General features: G+C 36.4%; 1 pseudogene; it reads right to left on the bottom strand.

The window, feature by feature from the left end:
• Window positions 1-4,949: 4,949 nt before the first annotated feature.
• LOC149211581 (dynamin-related protein 4C pseudogene) lies at window positions 4,950-6,898 on the bottom strand (annotated as a pseudogene).
• Between the last annotated feature and the right edge of the window lie 1,222 nt (window positions 6,899-8,120).

Consider the following 8,120-nt stretch of genomic DNA (forward strand, 5'->3'; position numbering starts at 1 on the left):
AGAGCCTTGTATTGGCGAAAGCACTCAAACACTTAACTTTTCTGTTTGAGGAGAAAGACCCATGTCTTCCTTGTGTAGTCATCTATGAAGGTCAGTAAATAGTGGGTGCCACCAATTGATGGTGTATGCATTGGTCCATATAAATCTGAGTGGACAATCTCCAAAGGTGCCTTTGCCCTTACTGACTTTCCTGCTGGAAATATCTCTCTATGTTGCTTGCCCAAGATACATCCTTCACATAGGCTATCCGGTTTTTCTATGAGTGGTAGTCCCTTCACCATGCCTTTCCTATGCAGCAAATTCAAACCTCCAAAGTTGAGATGTCCAAGTCTCAAATGCCATAACCAATTTTCATCTTTGACCTTTGCTTGAAAGTTTACTTATATGACAACTGTATCTTTTCTTCCATTATCTTGTGAGTTCATTGAAAGTTGTGATTGTGCACCTTCTTTCTGCAAATTTGATTTTAATTGTAAGGAAAACATTCTATTGTTTATCATTTGAACCTTTGCAATCTGTTGTCTGCTTGGAGGCCTATCTAAAATTGTGCACACATCATTTTTGAAGAAGACATTGTAGCCCTTTTGCATGAGTTGTCCAATGCTTATGAGGTTATGCTTTAGACCAGGGACAAAGTAAACACATCTCAGATGTACTTCTTCTCCCCCTTCTTTGTTAGGATATTGATTCTTCCTTTTCCATGATAGAGACTTTTCTATCAGTTCCTAATGTGACTTCAAATTTCACACTTTCATCTAGATTGGAAAACATTTCTATGTTTCCTGACATGTGGTTGCTACACTGTGAATCTAGATACCATATATCACTTTGTTTTTCTTTTGCTACATTACAAACTAAAAACATGCTATCATGGTTATGAATTTCTTTTGTGAAATTTACACTTGGTTGTTACTAATGTCATATTTCTTTTTTCTACATTCATTTGCATAATGACCATACTTCTTACAATAATTACATTGAACTTGAGATTTATCATACCTCTAACCTTGTGCTTGATTTTGGCTTGCGCTTTGACTTGGATTTTGATTGTTGCCTCTTCCACTTGAGCTTGAAGGGTTGCTTCTTCCACCTCTGTGTGGGCTTCTTCCTCTTCCTCTAGCATATGATCTTCCTCTGCCTTGACCTTGACCAAATGATACTTGTGTCTTGAAGGCATGCTCCAATGAGGAGCTTGTTGCTCTATTCATTCTATGTTCATGAGAAATCAGTGATGCATTAAGCTCATCCACTGAGAACTGTGAGAGATTCTTTGTCTCTTCTATGGCCACAACAATTGCATCAAACCTTGTTGGAAAACTTCTCAAGACTTTCTCAACTATTTTTCTTTCCTCAAGTGTCTCACCATGAGACCTGATTTGAGTAACCATGATCCCACTTACATATGTAAAAAAAAAGTCTACATTCTCAGACTCTTTCATACAAAGTGTTTCAAAATCTCTTTTCAACATTTGTAGTTTTATATTCTTGACTTTTTCCATGCCTTGGTAGGATGTCTTGAGGTTTTCCCATGCTTGCTTGGACTTCGTTGTCGCTGCAACCCTTGGAAAAATATTTGCATGAACTGCTTGGAAAATATAGAAGAGGTTTTTTGCATCCTTCTTCATGTTGTCTCTTAACAAATCTTTTTCTACTTGAGAGAGGACATTGTATGCTGTTGTTTGAAAACCATTCTCCACCAAATCCCAAATGTCTTAAGAAGAAAACATGGCCTTCATTGTAATAGCCCAATAATCATAATTTTTGCCATTAAACTGAGGTATTTGAGTATTAGTCAAGGTTGTTCTTGATGTTGCCATTTCTGAGTGTAAGCAGGTAATATGCTAAAAACAATATGCCATCAAAACAATTTTAACTGCTAGTAAAAACACAAGTTTTTGGCGAAGCTTGATTTGGCCCAGTTTGATTTCGCGCAGCTATAGAGAGACTTAATAAAAACACTATGCCATCAAAACAATTTTAACTGCTAGTAAAAACACAAGTTTTTGGCGAAGCTTGATTTGGCCCAGTTTGATTTCGCCCAGCTATAGAGAGACTTAATAAAAACACATAATTCACTTACGACAAAAACAGAGTAAAACAGAATAGGGTTGGAGCAACACAATAAAACTTAAGACTAAATTCTAATTTATGAAAATACATTCAACGGCTCATTCACCAAGTAAAAACAAAGGTTTACAGTGTATAGAGAGGCTTAATAAAACACATATTTCACTTACGACAAAATCAGAATAAAACAGAGTAAGCTTGGAGCAACAAATAAAACTTAGGATTAAATTCTAATTCATGAAAATACATTCATATGAAACTACAGCTCATTCACCAAGTAAAAACAAAAGTTTTCAGTGATTTACACTTCACGAGGGCTTGCAGAGTAACACACAGTGAAACTTAGGATTGAATTCTAATGTATGAAAATACATTCATATGAGACTACAGCTCATTCACCAAGTAAAAACAAAGGTTTACAGTGATAGCTATAGAGAGACTTAGTTAAACAGAGTAAGTTTGGAGCAACACAATAAAACTTAGCATTAAATTTAAATTCATGAAAATACATTCATATGATACTAGGGCTCATTCACCAAGTAAAAGCAAAGGTTTACAATGATCTACACTTCACAAGGGCTTGTGGAGTAACACATAGTGAAACACAGAGTGACTGTTGTTTTCACGCGGCTCACCCAAATTTTCTCCACGATTTTCTCCTCAGAGACTAGCTATCTAATCAACATACAATTTGGCATTATATATGATAGAGCAAATAATTAATAAGCAATTGTTGTTGAGTATAGACAGTGATTGCACAGTTGTTTGTGGAGTGTGGGCAATAATGGCAGAGTAAATACTTACCCAATATTTACTAAACTTCATGCTTTAGTCCTTCCATCTTCAAACAAAAACGCAATAAAACTCCATCTTCAAACAAAAACGCAATAAAACTCTGGTCACCGTGTGTTTAACAGTGGTTGAGATTAATATTTCCAACGCATCGTGAGATTAATATTTCCAACGCATCGTTCTATTTAGTGAATCACTCACTTGAAGCGGGATGTAGTTGAAGACTTCAAGTGCATCGTTCTATTTACTGAATCACTCATTTGAAGCGGGATGTTGTTGAAAGGATGTAATTTAATTGAAGTGCATCGTTCAATAGCGGGATCTTGTTGAAGGATGTAGTTGAAGTGCATCGTTCTATTTAGTGAATCAGTCACTTGAAGCGGATGTTGTTGAAGAATTTGGTCCCTATCAGTGGAATATTCCTATTGTCCACTAACCTCGAGCCACAGGAATACTGCATATGCATATTTTCCCCCAACCCCAGGAATTTTGTCCTATGTGAATAATCAGTGCGTTGTTGTACAAAGTGAAACAGTTTTACTGTCGTCATGATCAAGTTTAAGGACTGTCTAAATGACGGAAGACGCGCTTAAAACAAAGGTAATACAAATTAACAAAATATAGGTCCCTTTTAAAACCATTTTATTTACCAGTAATACAAGTTACAAAATAGAACTCCCCCGTAAACTTTGTTATATCTTGAAAACTTTGAAAATACTAGAAGCAGAGCTCAGAGACTAGAGAACTTCCCCATAAACTTTCGTATAAGGACAGTCATCTTGAAAATTTTGAAGAATCTAAAAGCAAAACTCAAAGACTAGAAAATGCTTCACTATGTAAAACTATATAGATTAGAAAATTGTGAACATAAAAAATAAGAAGATTTATACGTGTTTTCCACGAAAGCCAGTGCGAAATTCATTTACAGTCCAAACACTTGAACAGCTAAAATATCATTATAATCAACGATACGTCGTATTCACTTCAGTAGCTCTATGAGTGGGTCTGGCCTCAACAATGCCCTCTTCACAGATTCCATTTGGAGTTGCACTGTCCAGCTTCGGATAATCGCTCCAGAAAATCTATATGTTCCACAATCACTGCGGAAGTCTATATCTTCCACCGCTTGAGGTATACTTTAATATCATCTATCCAGCTCACAATCAATTAACCCAACCCATTTTTTAAGGGTGTCATCCTCTAAAGGGTGATGAGGATAGTTTTGTTTACAGATCAAGGGAATATTTTTCCTTAACAAATAATGAACCGTTGTTTCTACTCACCCCATATATTTCAGTTTGATATAAAAAGTCTGATGTTACTGTGTTATAAATTATGCTTAGAATTTAATCTTACTGTCTTATAAATTATGCTAAGAATTTAATCTTAGTGTGTTACAAGTTATGATCAGAATTTCACACTTTGGTACGCTCCTTTAAAATATATTCAAGGCCAGAGATATCTCATTTTGATTTTAAAAAATGAGATGTTGCTGTGTTATTAATTGTGCTAAGAATTCGATCTTAATTACTGTGTTAGAAATTATGATCGGAATTTCACACTTTAGTATACTTCTTTTAAAATACATACAGGTGAAATCACTTCTGAAAGAAAGTTCAATTCCTTCGGTATTCAATGTGCTAATGTCTATGTTAACAATTCCTTCGGTATTCAATGTGCTAATGTCTATATTATCAATTGGTTAAAGAATTAGGTTTTTTTTACGAAACTTACAAACGTATCATATTCAAATGGCCGAAGAATTAATTTTGTTTTGCAAAACTTACAAACAACATAGCAACATAGGATTGGGTTGGAATAACATTCATAATAATATCATCCAACCAAAATTAAATGATCCATCTCTTCTAATTTAAAGGTACCATCACTTCAGATTGCAGTCCTTGTCAAAGAATAATCCATGGATTGAACTGCCTAAAATAGGATTATTGACGGAACAAACAGGCTTTATTTCATTGTATGATACGGCGTCAGTCCAAAAATCTCTTAGAACAAAACTAGCTACCTCAAAATTTGACAAAAAACTTACTATATACATGCTAAAGGCCTCGTTGCTAAAAAACGAGTACTTAGTCATTATTAATATTTAGCTTCTTGTAGCTTCCAGGCAGGTTTGCCAATGCTAATTTTGATTCTCTCAACGTATTCACGCTACTGTTGAGGTTCTTTCTTTTTATGAGGATCACTGGACTTTCTTCCAGTACATGTTCGATCGTATGCAAACCTTGATCAGTCACTTCTTTCACAATCTCAGCCACAATTTCATTTTTAACCAATTTGTGTGAAATGAACCGAAGATGGAGTGGAATCTGATCCCCTATCCTCGTTCTTACCACGTTCCAATAAGCAATAAGACTGATTTTCAATTCGAAGGCTGCACCAATGAGATCACTTTCCTTTGGAACTTCATTCAAATTAATTTCTCCCATACCCTCGATGGTCATTGTCGACCATTTTTCTTCGATGGCAGTAACGAATACCTTCTTCTTTTCTTGCAGAGAAGACTGTGTCGCTGAGTAGTTGGTACTCATGGAGAGAACTATGCTTTTCTCCATCTCCATCATCTCTTCAACGTACTGAATGCATTCATGTTTTTTTCTCTCTATGAGAGCTTGAAAAGCTTTCCTTGAAGCGGACTGAAGCTTGGGGTATCTTTCTGTTTGAATATCTATCACACGACATATGACTTTGTCCAGATACTCGCAGACATCGATGGCTAAGTTTCTGCTTATCTCAAAGACAGAGTCTATCTGTTTCTTCACAGAGTCATGAAAGCAGGATGAGGTAAAAAGTTTGGAAGTGTTATGCCCTGTGCCTCTTCCAATAACACTAATTCCTCATACAGAAAATGATTTCCTGATGCTTTTCTCTCTTTCAACAGATCACAAAAATAACTCTTGAATTTCCTGCTTAGGCAAGGAGCGCAATGCATTTCAGGCTCATCCTCGAAATCCTCAAATTCACCCATCAAAGTAATCTTGTTCAAGATACCTTTAATGGCATCCATCACTTTCATAAACTAAACCATTCCCTCAGCAGAATTAGAAAAATGTCGAGGCAATGCATCCAACTGTGACTGCCTATTGGAAAGTGTAATATCTATTTTTTTCACAACATCTGGAAGGCAATTCTGAATTCCCATTGCTTGAATGTGCATAAGCTTTTCTTCCAATACGGGTATTCCAACCATTGATTTATCTATACGTGAAAGGTGTGGATTCGTTCTAAAGAGGTCACTTTCACTTTCTCTCGCTTCTGCAATAGATTCACACCCAATTCTATTTCTGACGCAAACATAACCATGACCAATATTAACAGCATCAACTGTCACTTTCTCGAACAAGCCTTCTGGAGCTCTATCGACTTTGGTTACAACAGCTAAAGTTCTTTGACCGTTAGGATCAACTTCTCGGGACATTTTTATGGACTCACATGTAGGGAAATCTACAGTGGCAGATAATACGTTCAGAATAATGCTCTCTTCCGGCGTGATATATTCCTTAATTATCCTGGTTATCTGTTCGTAGATATCCTCTGGTTGCCCATGAACAGGAACCCTCGTTATCCCAGGTAAATCTACCATGGTTAGGTCTGGAGCATCCGGCTTACTCACCTGAAGAGTTATAGGCGTATCACTTAAAGCCTTGTCGCTCCCCGCGATCTCTTCTGTAGCTGTATCCAGTGCTTGTTTAATTTCAGTCTCTAATATTGTTCTCTTATTTTCTCTGTATTCAATCACAATTTCAGAATCTTCGGGCTGACATCTCTGCAACCGCATAATAAGCGGGACTCTGGTGCAAATCCCTTCTCCCGTTGGAAGACTAATCCCTGCAAGGGATTCCAGTACACTTGATTTACCTGATGATTGGTCTCCAATAACAACAATAGTGGGCAACCGGATGCCCTCTTTCACTACTCCAAGTTTCCTAACAGTATCAACCCCATCAAGCAGAGGCCTAATCCGTTCATTGTAACTTTGGTTTAGGTTCAGGCTGTTCAGACTTATTTCGGACGACATTCTGTGCTGCAGGTTGCTGCGGTAATAAGAAAAAAAGGCGAAAAACAAAACATAGTTAATTGCCGTAGAGAAAGATGTCTGCCTGTTAACTAGATTGTGACGTGTACATATATATACACATGAGAACACCGTAAATTTACAAGAGAACCAGAATGTGATGTATACATTCTAACTGCAAACTAACTATATATATACATTCTAACAGCAAACTATATATATACGGGAACATCGTAAATTTATAACCAGAATATGGGGTATACATGATAACAGCAAACTATATAGATGAGAACTCTAAAATTTACAAAAACACATCATGAAATTCGATATCCCTATTAAGTTGAATGAAATTGGTGGGAGAAACAGCTAGACTTCATTCCCTCCTGAACTTATGTCGATTGCAGGTCCCAGAATATGCAATCAACATGAGATTCCCCTTCATTCCCTAACGTGCTATGAACTCATGAAAATCAATATCTTCATGAAGGAAGCAAACATTACCTGTTAAACTCGCTTCGCACCACGCTGTTGGCTCTTGAATAATTAACTTCTGTGTTCCGGGAACTCTCCACAGGACAGAACCGAAATTAGAGTGTCTCTTCACAGAAGTTCATCCTCTCTGCACGTCTATTTATATCGATATTTCTCGACCAAACCCATCATTATTTCCTTCGTTTATTGTGTATGAGATAACCACGAATTTCGTAATACTGCTCGGTGCCTCTATCAACTAAAACAATCATAACTTGCTTTGCTTATTGTCCATGCCATCATCCTGCAATGGCCACGAAATTGTTTCATTAATGCTCGAATCGCTGGTGCTGTATTACATTACAATAAAATCATAGTACATATCTCGCCTTGCAAACACCTGGAATTTTCGGGATGGTAAAATTTTGCCACCTGTATTTAGATCGCGTTTTATTGAACCTGCAATGTGGTGTTGTTGTTATTCTAATCAGTCTTATCTTAAAAGTACAACTAAATTACAGTTATGTATAAATATGTCCTCTGTGACCCATTTGACTCGTGCAGTTGTATAAGTGGGATGAACCTACGTGAAAAAATGATCTTTGCACATTGCAAGTACAAATGATGGGAAAATGCTTCCATATTTATGTATTAGTTAAATATACTAAACCATATAGATTATTAGTAAGGTATTTATAGAATGATATTAGTGCAATCAGTTTTAAACCAATTAGCAGTTTACTGGCGCATTTAT

The sequence above is a fragment of the Pinus tabuliformis genome, chromosome 1_1 (assembly GCF_031772625.1).
Source record: "Pinus tabuliformis cultivar Carrire ecotype Pingquan chromosome 1_1, CPIR1, whole genome shotgun sequence".
Classification (NCBI taxonomy): domain Eukaryota; kingdom Viridiplantae; phylum Streptophyta; class Pinopsida; order Pinales; family Pinaceae; genus Pinus; species Pinus tabuliformis.